The following is a 22,060-nucleotide window of genomic DNA, read 5'->3' as shown; positions in this document are numbered from 1 at the left end:
ATCCAAGGGACTATCAAGAGTCTTTTCAAGCACCACAATTCGAAACCATCAGTTCTTTGGTGCTTAGCCTCTTTAAGGTCCAACTCTCACATCCAAACATGATTAATGGAAAATGATAGATTTGACTATGTGGGCCTTTTTCAGCAAAGTGATATCTTTGCTTTATAATATACTGTCATAGCTTTTCTTCCAAGGAACAACTGTCTTTTAATTTCATGGCTGCAGTCACCATCCCCAGTGATTTTGAAGCCTAAGAAAATAAAATCTGTCACTTTTGCCCCTTCCATTTACCATGAACTGATGGGACCAGACGCCATGACCTTAGTTGTTTGAATGTTGAGTTTCAAGCCTGCATTTTCACTCTCTTTGTTCACTCACAAGAAGCAGCTCTTTAGTTCCTCTTTACTTTCTGCCATTAGAGTAGTATCATCTATGCATGTAAGATCATTGGCATTTCTCTCGGCAATCTTGATTTCAGACTGTCATTCATCCAACCCAGTATTTCACATGACGTACTTTGCATATGACAAACCTAGACAATGAGTGGAAAAGCAAAGGTATCACTTTTTCAACAAAGATCCATATAGCCAAGGCAAGGGTCTTTCCAGTAGTCATGCACTGATATGAGTGCTGGACAGTGAAGAAGGCAGAACACCAGAGAATTGATGCTTTGGAACTTGGTGCTAGAGAAGGCTCTTGAGAGTCCATTGGAAAGCAAGGAGATCAAACTAGTCAATCTTAAAGGAAATCAACCCTGAATGCTCTTTGGAAGGACTAATGCTGAAGCTGAAGCTCCAATACTTTGGACACCTGATGCAAACAGCTGACTCATTGGAAAAGACCCTGATGCTGGGAAGATTGATGGCAGAAAGAGAAAAGGGCAACAGAGGATGACATTGTTGGGTGGCATCACCCACTCAATGGATTTGAATTTGAGCAAACTCTTGGAGATAGTGAGGGACAGGGAAGACTGGTGTGTTGCAGTCCATGGGGTCATGAAAAGTCAAACATGACTTGGTGACTGAATAACAACAACTCTGTATATAATTTTAATAAGCAGGGTGATAATGTACAGTCTTGTCATATTCCCAATTTTGAACCAAAAACCTTAACGGGATATAAAAAAAAAAAAATCATAAGATTGCAAACCAAGCAGTGATGTTGGGACTTTAGGAATGACACAGAGGTGAGTTCTCTAAAGTTAATTTCTGTTCATATAACAGAGACCTGGGACTGAAGGAGCCAGAAACTCACAAACACAGGAAAGTAGGGGAAAAAATGATAAAGAAATAAAAAGAACAAGTAGGACCAATTAAATTAGAAAGACTCTAAGCTCACCTCCCCAAGGAACACATCAAAATCACAAATACATAAACAGCAGCTCTCCCTGAGGATGACCAAAAAAAAAAAAAAAAAGAGCAGAAAGGAAAAAAACTTAAAACCTAGGATATTCTACCTAGTAAGGCTATCATTTAGAATAAAAGGACAGATATGGGCTTCCTTGGTGGCTCAAAGAATCTGTGCAATGCAGGAGAACTGGGTTCAATCCTTGGGTTCAGAAGCTCCCCTGGAGTAGGAAATGCTACCCACTCCAGTATTCTTGCCTGGAGAATTCCATGGACAGAGGAGCCTGGCAGGCTACAGTACATGGGATCACAAAGAGTTGGACATGACTGAGTGACAACACTTTCAAAGAGTTTTCCAGACAAGCAAAAACATGAAGAGTTCATCACCATTAAATCTACTGTACAAGAATGGTTAAAGTCTTCTTAAGGTTAAAAACAAAAGGCTTTAACAAGAAATAAGAATATTTAGGGCAAGAAAATCTTACTAGTTAAGGCAAATACATAGTAAAGGCAATGGACAAACCACTTAAATAAGGTAGTGAAATGGTTAACCACTTCATAGATCATAGCTCTGTTGTTGTGAAGGGGATTGGATAACTCAATGAAGCAATGAGCCATCCTGTGCAGGGCTACCCAAGAGGGAGGGTCCTGGTGAAGAGTTCTGACAAAACATGGTCCACTGGAGGGGGAAGTGGCAATGCACCCCAATATTCTTTCCATGAGAACCCCATTAACAGGATGAAATGGCAAAATGATATCACACTGGAAGATAAGCCCCCCAGGTTGGAAGGTGCCCAATATACTACATGGGAAGAACAGAGGGCAACTGCCAATAGCTCTAGAAAGAATAAAGTGGTTGGGCCAAAGTGAAAATAATCCTCAGTTATGGATGCATCTGGCGGTGAAAGTCAAGTCAAATGCTGTAAAGACCAATAATGTATCAGAACCTGAATGAATGCATACATCTATAAACAAAGGTAAATTGGACATGGTCACACAGGAGATGGGAAGATTGAACATTGACAATTTAAGAATCAATGAAATAAAATAGACATGAGTGGGAGAATTTAGTTCAGATGACCATTATATCTACTACTGTGGACCAGAATCCCTTAGAAGAGATGGAGTAGTTTTCAGAGTCAACACAAGAGTCCAAAATGCATTACTTAAGTGCAACCTCAAAAATAACAGAATTATCTGTTTGTTTTCATGGCAAACTATCCAACATCACAGTAATCACAAAAAAAACTGGAAAATTCTTAAACAGATGCGAATACCAGACCACCTTACCTGCCTCCTGAGAAACCTGTATGCAGGTCAAGAAGCAATAGTTAGAATTGGACATGGAACAACTGACTGGTTCCAAATTGGTTAAGGAGTATGTCAAGGCTGTATATTGGCACCCTGCTTATTTAACTTATATGCATAGTACATCACGAGAAATGCCAGGCTGGATGAAGCACAAGCTGGAATCAAGATTACCAGGAGAAATATCAATAGCCTCAGATATGTAGATGACATCACCCTTATGGCAGAAAACAAAGAACTAAAGAGCCTCTTGATGAAAGTGAAGTAGCAGAGTGAAAAAGTTGGCTTACAACTCAACATTCAAAAAACTAAGATCATGGCCTCTGGTCCCATCACTTCATGGCAAACAGATGGGGAAACAATGGAAACAGTGACAGACTTTATTTTGGGGGGCTCCAAAATCTCTGTATGGTGACTGCAGCCATAAAATTAAAAGATGCTTGCTCCTTGGAAGAAAAACTATAACCATCCTAGATAGCATATTAAAAAGCAGAGATATTACATTGCCAACAAAGGTCTGTCCAGTTGAAGCTGTTTTTCTTCACTAGTCATGTATGGATGTGAGAGTTTGACCATAAAGAAGACTGAGAGCTGAAGAATCACTGCTTTTGAACTGTGGTGCTGGAGAAGACTCTTGAGAGTCCCTTGGACTGCAAGGAGATCAAACTAGTCAACCCTAAAGGAGATCAGTCCTGAATATTCATTAGCAGGACTGATGCTGAAGCTGAAGCCCCAAGGCTTTGGCCACATGATACAAGGAGCCAATTCATCGGAAAAGATCCTGATTCTGGGAAAGATTGAAGGGAAAAGGAGATGGTGGCAGCATATGATGACATAGTTTGATAAAAATTACTGATTCAATGGACATGAATTTGAGCAAACTATGGCAGATAGTGCAGGACAGAGGAGTCTGACATGCTGTAGCTCAAGGGGTCGCAAACAGTTGGACACAACTTTGGGACTCAACAACAAAAACAAAGCTTAAAAGACAACAACTGTAAAATCAACTATAACTACAATGAACAATTAAGGGATGGCATGAAGATGTAAAATAGGACAGAAAAAATAAAAAATCGTAGGGGAGTAACAAAATGTAGAGCTTTCAGAATGTATCTCAACTTAACCTACACGCAACTTAAAAGAAGTAAATGTAGTTTTATGTTGATACTGTAACCGCACATCAAAAACCTGCAATAAATAAAGTTTAATGAGAAAGGAAACCAAACAAGTGTTTGGTGGAGCGAGGATTCACACTCAAGACACTGAGACTCCCAGTCCAAGGTCTCATCCATCCTGAACCTCATTCTAGCTCCATTTTCATCTCACTCTGATGATGAATTTTTCTTCATTCAGATTTTACTTTGAACTCTGTTTGATATTAGGTCATATATAACCACTGTAATCACAAACCAGAAAGTGATTCAGAATATACCAGATAATTTTCATTCCTCACTTGGTCATTAAGTAACATTAATTTCATTAAGTTACTCTATTATCTCTAATCAGAAATGTGGTGGAACTTCCCTGTTGGTCCAGTGGCTAAAACTCCACATTCACAATGCAGGGGAGTCCAGGTTTGATCCTTGGCCAGGGAAGTATTAAGAGATGTCACATACCACAACTAAGAGTTCACATGCAACACATAAGACCTAGGAGAGCTAGATAAATAAATATAAATATTAAAAGAAAAAGAAATACAGCAAAGTGAAGTTTCAGGACTGGGACTGGATTCATTTAGATAAAAAGGCTCTAGAATATGAACTTGGCTACTATGCTTCAGGAGTTGGCCCTAAATAATATCACTTGAAATCTTCTGGTAATGTTTCTTGTGCCCTAGTTGTACCACTGAATGCATCTCAACATAAGGCCACGGCCCTTCTTTACAGTATTTTCATACTCATCATTGTTCCCTTCATTTGTGGTGTCACAAATACTAATGGAATCTAGTTGGGCAATGATAATAAAAAGGCACAAATTCCCAACATGTTTATAGCAAAGAAGTAACAATTCCAGGTTTGTATTTTCCTGACCTGATAAATATGTGTCCTGGTGTTGGGACTAATTACAACCAAAAGAAAATAAAAAGATTTGTTCATCTTTTCCTTTAAAAAAAAAAAACAAATTAACCCAAGGTTATCCCCAAGTCATTTTTCTTGTGTGCTGTTATTACATCTTCTGGAGTGGGAAGGGAGGATTATGTTGGAGCTCCCACACAACCGCTATTCTGTGTCATCTCTGCTGCAGTCCATAGGGAGTGCGCTGCTAATAGTTATGAAAATTACAATTCATGGGCATGCTGACGAGTTGCGATTCTATAGTTAGTTCTGCTTTCTTTTTAATTTTCCGCATGGGTAATTTTTTAATAAGCAAGAGGCAAGGACAGATGAAGAAAGCTAGACTGTGCACCCACATCTTCAGTTACACCTGAGACGCGAGGATGGTGTGGAAATGTGTCAGTGACGACACAAGCATGATGGTCACCAAGCCAATGGCAGACAAAGGCAATGATAAAAACTTGGCATTCGCTTGGACTGCGGAGGAAGACATGTTTTCTAGGGGACATTACCCTGTTGAATTAATCCAACTGTCCTCTAAAAGATATTCGGCATTAACTAATTGTATTAAGGAGTAACTCATTTTTATAGACAAACACTGTTTGACTCCGATCATAAAAGATCCCTAGAATAGTCAGATTCACAGAGTCAGAAAAAACACTGGTAGATGCCAGGGGCCAGGGGGTTGAGGGGATGAGGAGTTAGTGAGTGTTAAATGGGAACAATTTCAATTTCAGTTCATTCAGTTGCTCAATTGTGTCCGACTTTTTGCGACTCCATGAATTGCAGCATGCCAGGCCTCCCTGGCCATCACCAACTCCCGGAGTTTACCCAAACCAAGGTCCATTGAGTCGATGATACCATCCAACCATCTCATCCTCTGTCATCCCCGTTTCCTCCTGCCCTCAATCTTTCACAGCAAATGAGTCGGTTCTTCACATCAGGTGGCCAAAGTATTGGAGTTTCAGCTTCAACATCAGTCCTTCCAGTGAACACCCAGGACTGGTCTCCTTTAGGATGGACTGGTTGGACCGCCTTGCAGTCCAAGGCACTCTCAAGAGTCTTCTCCAACACCACAGTTCAAAAGCATCTATTCTTCCATGCTCAGCTTTCTTTATATTCCAACTCTCACATCCATATATAGCTGCTGGAAAAACCATAGCCTTGACTAGATGGAACATTTGTTGGCAAAGTAATGTCTCTGCTTTTGAATATGCTGTCTAGGTTGGTCATAACGTTCCCTCCAAGGAGTAAGCGTCTTTTAATTTCATGGTTGCAATCACCATCTGCAGTGATTTTGGAGCCCCAAAAAATAAAGTCAGCTACTGTTTCCATTGTTTCCCCATCTATTTGCCATGAAGTGATGGGACCAGATGCCATGATCTTCATTTTCCGAATGTTGAGCTTTAAGCCAACTTTTTCACTCTCCTCTTTCACTTTCATCAAGAGGCTTTTTACTTCCTCTTCACTTTCTGCCATAAGGGTGGGGTCATCTGCATATCTGAGGTTATTGATATTTCTCCCAGAAATCTTGATTCCAGCTTGTGCTTCTTCTAGCCCAGCGTTTCTCATTATGTACTCTGCATATAAGTTAAAGAAGCAGGGTGACAATATACAGCCTTGACATACTCCTTTTCCTATTTGGAACCAGTCTGTTGTTCCATGTCCAGTTCTAACTGTTGCTTCCTGACCTGCATACAGATTTCTCAAGAGGCAGGTCAGGTGGTCTAGGTATTCCTATCTCTTTCAAAATTGTCCACAATTTATTGGGATCCACAGAGTCAAAGGCTTTGGCATAGTCAATAAAGCAGAAATAGATGTTTTTCTGGAACTCTCTTGCTTTTTCAATGATCCAGCGGATGTTGGAAATTTGATCTCTGGTTCCTCTGCCTTTTCTAAAACCAGCTTGAACATCAGGAAGTTCACGGTTCACGTATTGCTGAAGCCTGCCTTGGAGAATTTTGAGCATTACTTTACTAGCATGTGAGATGAGTGCAATTGGGTGGTAGTTTGAGCATTCTTTGGCATTGCCTTTCTTTGGGATTGGAATGAAAGCTGACCTTTTCCAGTCGTGTGGCCACTGCTGAGTTTTCCAGATTTGCTGACATATTGAGTGCAGCACTTTTATGGCATCACCTTTTAGGATCTGAAATAGCTCAACTGCAATTCCATCACCTTCACTAGCTTTGTTTGTAGTGATGCTTCCTAAGGCCCACTTGACTTCACATTCCAGGATGTCTGGTTCTAGATGAGTGATCACATCATCATGATTATCTGGGTTGTGAAGATCTTGTTTGTACAGTTCTTCTGTGTATTCTTGCCACCTCTTCTTAATATCTTCTGCTTCTGTTAGGTCCAGACCATTTCTGTCCTTTATTGAGACTATCTTTGCATGAAATGTTCCCTTGGTATCTCTAATTTTCTTGAAGAGATCTCTAGTCTTTCCCATTCTGTTGTTTTCCTCTATTTCTTTGCACTGATCTCTGAGAAGGCTTTCTTATCTGTCCTTGCTTTTCTTTGAAACTCTGCATTCAAATGGGTATATCTTTCCTTTTCTCCTTTTCGTTTCTCTTCTCTTCACAGCTATTTGTAAGCCTCCTCGGATAGCTGTTTTACCTTTTTGCATTTCTTTTTCTTGGGGTTGGTCTTGATCCCTGTCTCCAGTTTCAGTTTAGGAAGGTGAAACATTTGGGAGATGAATAAACATGGGAGTTGCACAATATGAAAGTACTTAGTGTCACTGAACTGTACAATTCAATATGGTCAAAATAGTATTTTTTACATTATGTGACTTGTACCACAGTAAAAAAAAAATCATAAAGTGAAAATAAATAAAAAGGAAGTAACCCCTCTTTGAAATCAGTAATGATTCCTTACCAGTAATAATTATTCAACCATTCCCAATTTATTAGTCAGGTTAAAACATCTTCTAAAGAAATATTTAACCTGGTCATTTCTATTTTACCTATTGGAAAGGAAAATTATCCATTTAGAAGTAGTTGCTCATGAACCAGTTGCTTAAAGTTATTCCATTAATATCTACTAAGCACTCACTCTGAGCACCAGATATCTGGTTTAGGATGAGCCCCAATGGGTGGAAGACTGAAACGGGGAAGGTATAGTAGATCAGAGTGAATTTTGAAAAATACACTCCAAGATTTAAAGTTTTAAGCATGGTGAGTAGAATAAAAAAATTAGGCAGTGTATGATTAAGTGTCACATGAATGGTATACAGTAAAACTGACAATAATTACTACACTATTAATATAGTAATTGCAAAAGTTAATTTAGCACAAAAGTAATGAAGTTTAAACTATAAGGCCCCTCACTTAGACATGACGCTCTAAATAAATATCCACTCCTTTAATTTTATATATGTAATTAAAAAATTTTTTTTTCTGTAAAAATCCCTTCAAATAGCATAAATTTCCATCCCCAAAAAATCTGGATCTGCCTGTGAATAGGGATTCAGAAACAAAGAGTAAGGATTTTCTCAGTATTTTTTCTTAGCAAAAGTTGAGATCTTTCCAGCTTCTGTGGATCTTTCTTTCCAACTCTGTATTTCCTATTTTGGCTATGGCTAGAGAGTCACGTTATTCTCTACACAGCTTCTGGTCTTTACAGTATCTAAAGTACTACTTTGAGAAACGCACACACCCCTCTAATTTTTTGAAAGAGAAACATAGGGCTGTTCTTCTTCTCTGAACATTCAGGGTAGCCCCAACTCACAGCTCTTTCAGAAAAAATAAAAAGTACTTACAAAAGAGCAGATGTTACTTGCAAAATCCAGAGCCCAATGCCTCCTGGAACCAGCAAGCGTTGTTGGTCATGAATCAACAGCAAATTTTGCTGGGAGATAAGGTGCAGAATTGAATCTCTACAATTCGATTAAATGCCCTGAAATGAACCAAGAGTAGTCCCAGAGCTGATGGCAGGACTGAAGCAGAAAGATGGTATTTCACGGTCCTTATTTCAAAGGTGAATACAGGGACAAAAATCTAACAGATCATTTATAAGTTATTAACATAAATCTCATATGTAAATATATAAATACATGTGTATATTTAAATAACTGAATTTATTCTTCTGTTTTATGGCTTCTTAACTTTGCATTTTTCTTAGAAAGACTTCACCTACACTACGGTAACCTAAATTTTTTTATTCTAAAATGTTACAGTTCAGATTATACATAATATGGTGATCTTAAAATGATTTTAGCATACAGTTTTAATAGATGTTCAGTTTTATTCCTTCTTTAGATGTCTGGTAGATCTTACCAAAAGAGTTTATTTAAAAATTTGTTTCCCATTGAGCTAAATGCAACTTTAAGACACACTAAATTTTCAAAAATATGTGGATATATTCCTAGAAAATGCTTTATTTCTTCTATTTACATTGCATTATCTATCCACACCTGGGAAAAAATTACTCTTAATATTGTAGTTTTAAAATATGTTTGAATATCTGTTATGGCTCTTCACTCACTATGCTGCTTTTCATAATTTTTTCTTATATTTCTTGACTATTTTTGTATGCTTCCATTTTACTTGAAGTTCTGACATGTGATGCATGCTTAACTTTTATACAACTAAATTTACAGGTACATATTTCTATTTTTTAATTATTAAGTCAAAAAATATACTTGCTTTCAAAACCTATTACCCATTTCTGACTTTTCTTTCAGGCTTTAAAAAAATCATCTGTCTAAATTTCTTAGAAAATCTTTATGATACATGTCACTATAATGCAAGCGTATTTATAAAGTGCCTACCCATCAAATTCATCTGCTATGATGAAGAGAGGCCCTTCCTCTGTGTTGTGAAAAGCTTAAAATGAAGGTGTCATTCTTGCCCCACAAAGCCAGGTTAATAACAGTCTCCTACTATTACAGAACACAACCAGCTTGGAGTCAGCTGTCTCCTTGAGAGTTTCATTACCTTTGGCTGTTTTCCTTCACACAAATTAATAAACTAAAAAGCAAACCTTTTCATAAATCAAAAAGAAGTGTTATGTTTTGCAAATAAAAAGGATTGCATGTATTTATTTTTATAAGAGATATAAGAGCTAAACTGCCATTAAAAAAGATTACTGTTAATAAGATATTGTGATGTTTTCGCCTGATCTTACAAGGTAAATATTTTAGTTTATCTAATAAATAATTATTTTATCTATATTCTTAACCTAAAAAGGATTTGATGCAAATGTATTTTACTTAAGGTTACTTTAAAAGGTGAATTAATGAAAAGCAAAAGTTTTACAGTATTTACTGTGAAGCTTACTTCTTATGTTTGTTCAAATCTGGGCAATGGATGAAAACAAAATTTCCTAGCTCTCTTGAGTCATAGCAGAATCAAAAAGCAGTATAAATATATGTATAAATATATATATATATGTGTGTATACACACACACACACACGTTTACACCAGAAACTAACACAACATTGTAAATCAACTGTACCTCATTATAAAAAAAGGAAGTATGCTCAGCATAGGGTAAAAATATGCTATTTGTTTATCCTTCTCATTAATTTCTGAACTAACTCTGCCACAAACATCAAAAAGATCCATTTGAAAACTATGACTTGAAATATAATAAACCAATTAAAACACACACACACACACTTACACATTTGTGCAGCTTCTAATGGTGCCAATAAATCAACTCAAAACTATAAAAAAGTAATTAGGGACAAAGAAATGACCTGTCTTGATGTTGCTTTTTTTTTTTAATATGAGTCTAATGTGATTATACATGCATATCTAATTACTACATCTGATGACCTATGGTCATAGCTTGACTTCTGTGTTACAAATGGCCTGACATTTAATTAGTTTATGTGATTAAATTATGGAATATCTACATAGTGATCAAATGATTAAAACTTTTTTGTGCCTCTAGTTTTTCTTAGCACTTGAGTTAATTATATCTGACCACATATACCATACGTGAAGAGACTCACACAGAAATCTTTACAAGTGGAAAGGAAATTACATTTTTGCAAATTAGGATGTAAAGAATCATTGCTGAGCACATCTCACAAGAGGTATATAGCAGGATGGCCCAGAACTTCAATCACTGCAAGAGATCCAAGTCTAAATAATAGTAAGGATGGAGCTCGTAAGCCAGGGTTCCTACTTCTCATTCACCTTCATTTCCTTCTCTAAGGAACTGATGGTCCCTGATGTATGTAATTGTCTTTTTATTATAAGAAATGATCAATTTATATAAAAATTTTTAGTTTAACTTTGGTTATTACAGTCATGATGTAAGCTTATTTCTGGTTTCTTGCATCCCAAGTCAACCAGGTATTCTTCACAGCTTGTCCTAAGTTGGAATGGCTCTACCCTCAAACTCTGGTACAAGTGTCAGTGAATTCAGGAATCTCCACAAAATATGAACTTGCTCTAAGTCCCAAGCAGCCCTGAAGAAAAGTTGTGAGAAAAGGATCCCTAATCCCATTTGTATAAGCAAGTTTACTGAAACAGGGAACAGAGCTAGAATGCCTCTTAAGACATGTCTCTATTAACAAAAGACATATTTTTGACATCCCAGAAACATGTTGCAAACACCTGTCTCATCCATCATTAACCATCCTTCTGATGTGAAGACAGTAAGTACAAAGGTTCTTAATTACTCACTGATAGGAATGCGAGACAAGGCAGAATGCTGAAGTCTACCAATAATCCCAAAGCCTTATACAGCCAATACATTCAATAACTGCCCCCATGAAAGCTTTTCTTCAATAACAGATAGCAGCGAACAAAGTTGGTTGATGTATGAATCTCATACGTACAGACCTGGTGGTTAGGAAAACAAGAAACGACTAATATTATTCCAATAGAAAGTTATTTCCTGAACAGCTAGCTATGATTACTTAGTAAGATTACATGACATATCTTAAAAATAGTTAAGTTACTTGATGAAACCTCCATATTCTCTAGAAAGTAAAGGCAGATAGGAAAGCATGAGCTATATACCTCTTCCTCTGCTCCTAATTTTATAAAAGTTGCTAGAATGTCTGAAATGAACAGTATGTAAAAACAAAGGATGTAAGTAACCTTGAAACTAATTAATCTTTAGGTAAAGTAATTGACTATACTAAAGCCTCTGACTGTGTGAATCACAACAAATTGTGGAATATTCCTAAAGAGAGGGATATACCAGGCCACATTACCTGTCTCCTGAGAAATCTGTATGCAGGTCAAGAAGGAACAGATCAAACTGGACATGAGACAAGTGACTGGCTCAAAATTGGGAAAGGAGTATGGCAGTGCTACTGTATATTGTCACCCTATTTATTTAACTCATATACAGAGTCCATGATGCAAAATGTCAGGGTGGATGAATCACAAGCTGGAATCAAGACTGCTGGAAGAAATATTAAGGACCTCAGATATGCATATAATACCACTCTAACTGCAGAAAGTGAAGAGGAACTAAAGAGCCTCTTGATGAGGGTAAAAGAAGAGAGTGAAAAAGCTGGCTTGAAACTCAACATTCATTCTGATCCCATCACTTCATGGTAAATAGAAGGGGGAAAAGAGGAAGCAGTGAGAGACTATTTTCTTGGGCTCCAAAATCATTGCAGATGGTGACTGCAGCCATGAAATTAAAAGATGCTTGCTCCTTGGAAGGAAAGCTATGGCAAACTTAAACACCATGTTAAAAAGCAAAAGCATCACTTTGCTGACAAAGTTATGGCTTTTCTAGCAGTCATGTACATGAGTGAGAGCTGGACCAAAAAGAAGGCTGAGAGCTGAAGGACTGATGCCTTTGAATTGTGGTGCTTTAGAAGATGCTTGAGAACCCTTTGGACTACAAGGAGATCAAGCCAGTCAATCCTAAAGGGACTGACCCTAAATATTCATTGGAAGGACTATTGCTGAAGCTCCAATACTTTGGTCACCTGATGCAAAGAGCTCACTCTCTGGAAATAACCCTGATGGTGGGAAACACTGAAAACAAAAGGAGAATAAAGAAGGTGGCAGAGGATGAGATGGTTGAATACCATCACCAACTCAGTGGACATGAATTTGAGCAAACTGTGAGATAGTGAGAGAGTAAATTCCTAGGCAGGTTGATATGAAGTCCAGGGGTCCTCAAAGAGAGAAGTGGCTGGGGGTTCTTGAGGAGGATGAAAGGACAATTTTTTTTTTCTCTACATTCCTTAGTCTTAGTCACATAAAATGTTTTTTGTTTTGTTTTGTTTTGTTTTGTTTTTATTTTTGCCGGGAACTGATGATTACACAGCAAACAACTCAGTTTAAACCCTGTACTAGGGGTTATATAACTACAATGTATCCTGCTTGAGGACAGTTTCTCCTTCTGAAAACCTTCTGACTAATCCTGATATCTTAGAATGTATATTATGGGAGTGGGTCTGGCAGGATCTTTCTATTGTTAAGTTCTAATCCTGTTACCCTAAAAATGTAAATTGTAGGAGTGGGTCTAGTAAGATCTTTACAACCTTGAGACAGTCTTTTGATTTATTGTAGTAACTAGTTTAAAAAGTATATAACTCCCTTGCTAACACTAGCAAGGGGGGCATTCTCTGTCCCCCTTCTGATGTCTTTGTCAGCAGCTTTTGTCAACTACAAATTGGCACTCACTAAGAGCAACAAAGGCGTTTGCCATCTGCCTCTACCAAGACTGAACCCCATGCTGCCATAGCTGTTGACCTTCAACAACCCCTTGACGGAGTTCAGGGTGGAGTGAGGCACTCTGTGCTCCAGGGAATCTGGTGCGACAGCTCTTTAGGTAGCTGGATCTTTTTAGGAACAGATTTTAGGATCTCAATCCTTGCATGTTCTCATATCTTGAGAAGCACTAAATCCTTTCATTGTGACATCAGATCCTCATGACTCACAAAAACCTTTTGTAAAATGAGTGCTTCATGGCACTGAACTCCCCCTTCACCAAAACCTTATATATCGACTCTCCCCCACTGCCACTTTGGAGCAGTCTCTCAGAGCTATCTTAGATGCTGCCTCCCAGGCTGCAGGCCTCATTGTGCCCCAAATAAAGCTTAACTCACAACTCTCAAGTTGTACATCTTTTTTCAGTTGACAGTTATGGCAACCACAAAGGGACCCACGGGGACTTCCTTCCTTTGACTGGACTCCAGGAGGAACCAGAGCTGTTGGTACCAGCAGTGGCCCCTTGTGCCCATCCACCTCCTCTGGGAGTGCAGGCGAATTTGGGTAAGTCTCTCCTAGTTCTTCAATCTCCCATGTTGGTTGAAATTCTGAGTTTTATTTGGCTGTGGAGCAGGTTACCTGCCCGCTCCTAGTAGAAAAGATACTGGCAAGGGGCATGGTGGGCAGGCTGGGTGAAACATCCAGGGCATACCCACTTACAGTCTAGACCATGAGCGGGACTCAGTTGAAACATACAGAGAAATTCCCAACCAGGCAAAAGATACTGGGTAGCAGCTGGCTGAAAGATGCAAGGAGAATTGCACCCCCAGTGGAAAAGTCCTGGGTAGAGGGCTCGATTGGGAAAAAAATGAGGAATACCTGGGTCTCGGCTGAAAGATGCCAAGGTTGCTCCGTCATAGGGGACCAAATGGTCTTGGCTGAGTGGTTAAGAGGCTGATATGACACTCTTCCTTAATTTGACTGCCCATTATAGAATTTGTCAGAATAAAAGTGAGGAAAATGCATGAGATCTTTGCTCTGAAGAAAAGGGACAAGACTCCTCCAAGCTGGTTTCAATTTTCTCAGGAGACTGAGAAATTTACAGGAGTGGTAGAAGCCTAGTCCTCATACGGTGCAGTGGTCCCATAGGCAAACCCACTCATTGATTAAAATACTTGCTCATTCGAGGGTTGCACATAAGAACTGGCCATTCAGCAACCTGAGCAGCCACGGTGGCCTTAGATTGCCGGGGGCAGAATCTGAGACATGTTAAGACAAGCTGAAATGACTCTGAGGTGACTCCTGGAGAAGTTAAGCTTATAAGCAGCACATGGGTCCACAACACAAGTTCACTAGTGATTTTTATCCCTGACAAATTCAACTTAAAATGGGAAACAGAATTTCTCAAAAACAGAAACAAAGGGGTGTCAGAAAGCCAACCTCTGACTAACACTCTAGCCAGATTTATGTACAATACGTACAGAGCTCATACTTGCAAGCGCCTAGTTAATTGAAGAAATTATACCAAAAGAGATCTCAACAAAAAATGGCCAAATTGGGGTTCTTTTGATATTGTAAAATCGATATTTTTGTGCAGACAATTAGAAAAACTGGCTGTGCTTTGACTGGTATCTTGAAGCTTCTAAAACAGGAAATGAAAGAGTAACCTCTTCTCAGAAAATCAGTAAGAAATTGCTTGAAACTATACCAAAACTAAAAAAAGGCTGCTAGCATTGACTTTGCCAGGTCACAGGTCTAGTCGAACTGGGAAGTCACGTTTGACATTTATGCCATTTGGTGTTTTATTTCTGAGCATCAGTTTACCATCTTTGGGGGGCACTCTTGCCACTTGGCTTTTGATTTCTGGGCATCTCTTTGCCTTTTGTTTCATTTGGAGTGTGACTCCTGGCTGGTGAAGTTCTGGTTTGGTTTTGTTGGTTTGGTTTGAGTGCTCAAGCTAGTGTGGGAATTGCTCACTGTACAGTCCCACACTCCACCTGGGAACCCACTGGGAAAAAACAAAAATTTTTTTTAACTGGTCAATCTATAGCTATGATTCAATGACAAGAAAATGGGCCTAAAACATTACATCTTTATTGACATAGAATAGGAAAATGGACTTAAGTTCCCTTATGTCTAGGACTTTCTCCTGTAATCCACAGCCTGAGGCTGATCAAACTAAAACCCCTACTTCCCCAGAGGCACAATCCCTGCTGGGACCGATCTGCCCTTGTTATCAGGACCAAGTTGAGCACTCAGTTCAGTTCAGTCTCTCAGTCCTGTCTGACTATTTGTGACCCCATGAATCGCAGCACGCCAGGCCTCCCTGTCCATCACCAACTCCTGGAGTTCACTCAGATTCACGACCACCAAGTCAGTGATGCCATCCAGCCATCTCATCCTCGGTCGTCCCCTTCTCCTCCTGCCTCCAATCCCTCCCAGTAACAGAGCCTTTTCTAATTAGTCAACTCTCCTCATGAGGTGACCAAAGTACTGGAGTTTCAGCTTTAGCATCATTCCTTCCAAAGAAATCCCAGGGCTGATCTCCTTCAGAATGGACTGGTTGGATCTCCTTGCAGTCCACGGGACTCTCAAGAGTCTTCTCCAACACCACAGTTCAAACGCATCAATTCTTCAGTGCTCAGCCTTCTTCACAGTCCAACTCTCACATCCATACATGACCACAGGAAAAACCATAGCCTTGACTAGACGGACCTTAGTCAGCACAGTAATGTCTCAGTTTTTGAATATGCTATCTAGGTTGGTCATAACTTTTCTTCCAAGGAATAGGCGTCTTTTAATTTCATGGCTGCAATCACCATCTGCAGTGATTTTGGAGCCCAAAAAAATAAAGTCTGACACTGTTTCCACTGTTTCCCCATCTATTTCACATGAAGTGATGGGACTGGATGCCATGATCTTTGTTTTCTGAATGTTGAGCTTTAAGCCAACTTTTTCACTCTCCTCTTTCACTTTGATCAAGAGGCTTTTTAGTTCCTCTTCACTTTCTGCCATAAGGGTGATGTCATCTGCATATCTGAGGTTATTGATATTTCTCCCAGCAATCTTGATTCCAGTTTGCGCTTCTTCTAGCCCAGCGTTTTTCATGATGTACTCTGCATATAAGCTAAATAAGCAGGGTGACAATATACAGCCTTGACGAACTCCTTTTGGAACCAGTCTGTTGTTCCATGTCCAGTTCTAACTGTTGCTTCCTGACCTGCATACAGGTTTCTCAAGAGGCAGTTCAGGTGATTTTATCCCCATCTCTCTCAGAATTTTCCACAGTTGATTGTCATCCACGCAGTCAAAGGCTTTGGCATAGTCAATAAAGCAGAAATAGATGTTTTTCTGGAACTCTCTTGCTTTTTCCATGATCCAGTGGATGTGGGCAATTTGATCTCTGGTTCCTCTGCCTTTTCTAAAACCAGCTTGAACATCAGGAAGTTCATGGTTCACGTGTTGCTGAAGCCTGCCTTGGAGAATTTTGAGTATTACTTTACTAGCATGTGAGATGAGTGCAATTGGGTGGTAGTTAGAGCATTCTTTGGCAGTGCCTTTCTTTGGGATTGGAATGAAAACTGACCTTTTTCAGTCCTGTGGCCACTGCTGAGTTTTCCAAATTTGCCAGCATATTGAGTGCAGCACTTTGACAGCATCATCTTTCAGGGTTTGAAATAGCTCAACTGGAATTCTATCACCTCCACTAGCTTTGTTTGTAGTGATGCTTTCTAAGGCCCACTTGACTTCACATTCCAGGATATCTGGCTCTAGGTGAGTAATCACACCATCGTGATTATCTTGGTCGTGAAGATCTTTTTTGTACAGTTCTTCCACGTATTCTTGCCACCTCTTCTTAATATCTTGTGCTTCTGTTAGGTCCAGACCATTTCTGTCCTTTATTGAGCCCATCTTTGCATGAAATGTTCCCTTGGTATCTCTAATTTTCTTGAAGAGATCTCTAGTCTTTCCCATTCTGTTCTTTTCCTCTATTTCTATACATTGATCACTGAAGAAGGCTTTCTTATCTCTTGTTATTCTATGGAACTCTGCTTTCAGATCCTTATATATTTCCTTTTCTCCTTTGCTTTTTGCTTTTCTTCTTTTCACAGCTATTTGTAAGGCCTCCTCAGACAGCCATTTTGCTTTTTTGCATTTCTTTTCCATGGGGATGTTCTTTATCCCTGTCTCCTGTACAATGTCACAAACCTCATTCCATAGTTCATCAGGTCCTCTATCTATCAGATCTAGGCCCTCATTCCATAGTTCATCAGGCCCTCTATTTATCAGATCCCTTAAATCTATTTCTCACTTCCACTGTATAATCATAAGGGATTTGATTTAGGTCATACCTGAATGGTCTAGCAGTTTTCCCTACTTTCTTCAATTTAAGTCTGAATTTGGTAATAAGGAGTTCATGATCTGAGCCACAGTCAGCTCCTGGTCTTGTTTTTGTTGACTGTATAGAGCTTCTCCATCTTTGGCTCCAAAGAATATAATCAATCTGATTTCAGTGTTGACCATCTGGTGATGTCCATATATAGAGTCTTCTTCTGTGTTGTTGGAAGAGGGTGTTTGCTATGACCAGTGCATTTTCTTGGCAAAACTCTATTAGTATTTGCCCTGCTTCATTCCACATTCCAAGGCCAAATTTGCCTGTTACTCCCAGTGTTTCTTGACTTCCTGCTTTAGCATTCCAGTCCCCTAGAATGAAAAGGACATCTTTTTTGGGTGTTAGTTCTAAAAGGTCTTGTAGGTCTTCATAGAACCATTCAACTTCAGCTTCTTCCACGTTACTGGTTGGGGCATAGACTTGGATAACTGTGATATTGAGTGGTTTGCCTTGGAAACAAACATAGATCATTCTTTCCTTTTTGAGACTGCATCCAAGTACTGCATTTTGGACTCTTTCTTGACCATGATGGCTACTCCATTTATTCTGAGGGATTCCTGCCCGTGGTAATAGATATAATGGTCATCTGAGTTAAATTCACCCATTCCAGTCCATTTTAGTTCTCTGATTCCTAGAATGTCAACGTTCACTCTTGCCATCTCGTTTGACCACTTTCAATTTGCCTTGATTCATGGACCTGGCATTCCAGGTTCCTGTGCAGTATTGCTCTTTACAGCATTGGACCTTGCTTCTATCACCAGTCACATCCACAGTTGGGTACTGTTTTTGCTTTGGCTCCATCCCTTCATTCTTTCTGGAGTTATTTCTCCACTGATCTCCAGTAGCATATTGGGCACCTAATGACCTGGGGAGTTTCTCTCAGTATCCTATCATTTTGCCTTTTCATACTGTTCATGGGGTTTTCAAGGCAAGAATACTGAAGTGGTTTGCCATTCCCTTCTCCAGTGGACCACATTCTGTCTGGTCTAAATTCTGGCTATAAACTACGGTCATACACACACACAAAATATGATTTTTGACTATGTGGTCACAATATTCTTTAGACTCCAGAGGAAGCTTGAAGAAAACAATTATCTCTTTATGAATTCTTGCCCTGAGAAAATAACTCCTTCTATACCTTTAGAACAGAGCTCTCTGGATCACTTATCTAGACCTAAGATAGATCATTTATCTATACCTAATTCTTGAAATCAAAAGGGAAAAATGGGGAACAGCGCCTTTTAAAATCTTATTCCAACAATTTTTTATTCATAACTAAGTTTGGAAAACGAAGCTACAGGATCTGTTGTGTCTATCTGGATATATGTATGTCTCAGTGTGTGTCTTTGTTTTTTGATAATATTGCTGATTGCTGAATCAGTTTGCAAATAAGCTAATTGGCCTTAAAAAAAAAAAAAAGGAAGCACTTACAAATCAAATATTTCTAAGTACAAGAGAAATTAACCTAAATGACTTTCAGGTTCACGTGAACCGGGAAAAACTCAGTGTTAAATACCTGATATTAACGTTTATTTGTTCTAAACAATATAGACATGTCTAAGAGTAATTAACATTAAGCAGAATATTTTCATCATACCTAGGTTTAATATAAGTTAAATATTATTATACATGTTACAAGTTTGTCAGCAAGGAAATTACCTCAAGTGAATAAACTTCCAAGAAAAAAACCATGTAAATGAGATATAAGCCTTTAGATAAACTCTATTAAGCATAATTATGCTTTAGGAATGTCTATCTAAAATAGTCTCTGCAGATTGGGGTAACGTGAACTTCTAAGGGTTGTGCTAAACTGTGTTGGAAGTCTATTGAATAGCTAAGTCATTTCCAAATAAAATCAGATTTTGGAACATTTACTACTAAACACTAATTACCTCTTACAGAGAAACTAAAGAGGTTTGGGATTAAAAATACGTTTGGTTTGATCCTAAATTGTTCTAAGAAACAAAGGTTTTAGAAATTATCACTGGTATTTATGCTCACCAATCTATAAAATGCTAATATAAAAGTCAGTTCTTGGTTGCTTAAGGGAAGTAGGAAGTGTGTTTTCAGTAAAGAAGGTATGAGGAATGGAACTGCATTTTGTGAAGGAAAAAGAAAGTAGCCCTGACTTACATGTGGCTTTTTAGGATGGAAGAACACAGTTGTGGGGACAGAAAGTGATAGGGTTTGTGAAAAGTGAACCATGAGGAAAGCGTTTTGTATACGGTTAGGACTAATTTTAAAATAAATTTAATTAAGTTTACCGCTTAAGTAAAGTGAAAGTGAAGTTGCTCAGTCGTGTCCGACTCTTTGCGACCCCGTGGACTGTAGCCCACCAGGCTCCTCCGTCCATGGGATTCTCCAGGCAAGAATACTGGAGTGGGTTGCCATTTCTTTCCCCAGGGGATCTTCCTGACCCAGGGATTGAACCCAGGTCTCCCACCTTGCAGGCAGACGCTTTAACCTCTGAGCCACCAGGGAAGCCGGTACAAAAACTTGAAATTAGCTTTTCTCTCTGATAAGAGGACACCTTTTCTTCAGATATTGACTGCCTTTGATAATAAGTTTCTTTATCTCTTAAATGATCTGTTCTAACATCCTTTATTGTTACTTTGGCTAAGTGAATAGTTATTGTTTCACAATGACCGATAATCCTATCTGACTGAGTATTATAAAACTTTTGATATTTGTTGACAAAGCTTCCTAACTCATTCTAATGAAGATTTCTAGTTAACTTTGGGATGCTTCAGAGGGCCCCTGAAACATCCCAAAGAGAGATACTACACTAATTAGGTTCATTTTGTAGACAGAATTACATGGCGGGGAGGGGGGTGGGTATCGTCAAGTGAGTAATATGTCTTGGGTTATATTGTATGGTAAATGTTACTAATATAGATATCCTAGAAACTATATGGAGTTCCTAAAATTCTGATATGTTTGAGTAAAATGTTATCAGGTATAATTCTAGTTACTATCTCAAAATATTGTCATAGCACTAACCATGTTTTGCCTCTTCAAAAAGATTTCTAAAAAGGACTTTTGGATAAATATCAGTTTCTGAAGTGGGTAAGGATTCTAATAGAAAACTGGATGACTTCACAAAGGTTAATAAAAGGACTGAATGACCTGGTGAATATGCTTTTAACTTTTATGGTTTCTATCTGGAAAATTACTGATTTGAATCTGCGTTTTCCAGGTGTAAGAAAAAACAAAAACATTCCCTTCAAACTAATTATTACAATAATTTGTTAAAATTATATTTTATAAACAAATTGAAACATTTATCTTTTCTCTCTATCTGAACCCTCCAGAGACTGGAAGCTCTTAGTTTCCAGTTGCTTTATCAGATAAATTATGAAGGTTATCTCAATAACAGGTACAGAAATCTCAAGGAATTTTGGAGACCTTGAGAAAGGAGGAATTTACTTAGATCTGTTAGGCAAAATCTGTGATAAGCCTTTGGCATGACTTTCCTGGCCATGAAAGATTTTATTTTAAAAGTTCAGTCTGAGACTATAAAAGTCTCAGCAAAGCAAAAATGTCTATGATTAATTCAGTTCAGTTCAGTTCAGTTACTCAGTCGTGTCCGACTCTTTGCAACCCCATGAATCGCAGCACACCAGGCCTCCCAGTCCATTACCAACTCCCAGAGTTTACCCAAACTCATGTCCATCAAGTAGGTGATGTCATCCAGCCATCTCATCCTCTGTCATCCCCTTTTCCTCCTGACCCCAATCCCTCCCAGGATCAGGGTCTTTTCCAATGAGTCAACTCTTCGCATGAGGTGGCCAAAGTACTGGAGTTTCAGCTTCAACATCAGTCCTGCCAATGAACACTCAGGACTGGTCTCCTTTAGGGTAGACTGGTCTGATCTCCTTGCAGTCCAAGGGACTCTCAAGAGTCTTCTCCAACACCACAGTTCAAAAGCATCAATTCTTCAGCGCTCAGCTTTTTTCACAGTCCAACTCTCACATCCATACATGACCACTGGAAAAACCATAGCCTTGACTAGATGGACCTTAGTCAGCACAGTAATGTCTCTGCTTTTGAATATGCTATCTAGGATAGTCATAACTTTTCTTCCAAGGAGTAAGTGTCTTTTAATTTCATGGCTGCAATCACCATCTGCAGTGATTCTGGAGCCCCCAAAAATAAAATCTGACACTGTTTCCACCGTTTCCCCATCTATTTCGCATGAGGTGATGGGACCAGATGCCATGATCTTTGTTTTCTGAATGTTGTGCTTTAAGCCAACTTTTTCACTCTCCTTTTTCACTTTCAGCAAGAGGCATTTTAGTTCCTCTTCACTTTCTGCCATAAGG

Source organism: Capra hircus, chromosome 22, assembly GCF_001704415.2.
Source record: "Capra hircus breed San Clemente chromosome 22, ASM170441v1, whole genome shotgun sequence".
In the NCBI taxonomy this organism is placed as follows: Eukaryota; Metazoa; Chordata; class Mammalia; order Artiodactyla; family Bovidae; genus Capra; species Capra hircus.
Note: the sequence above shows the minus strand (reverse complement) of the source record.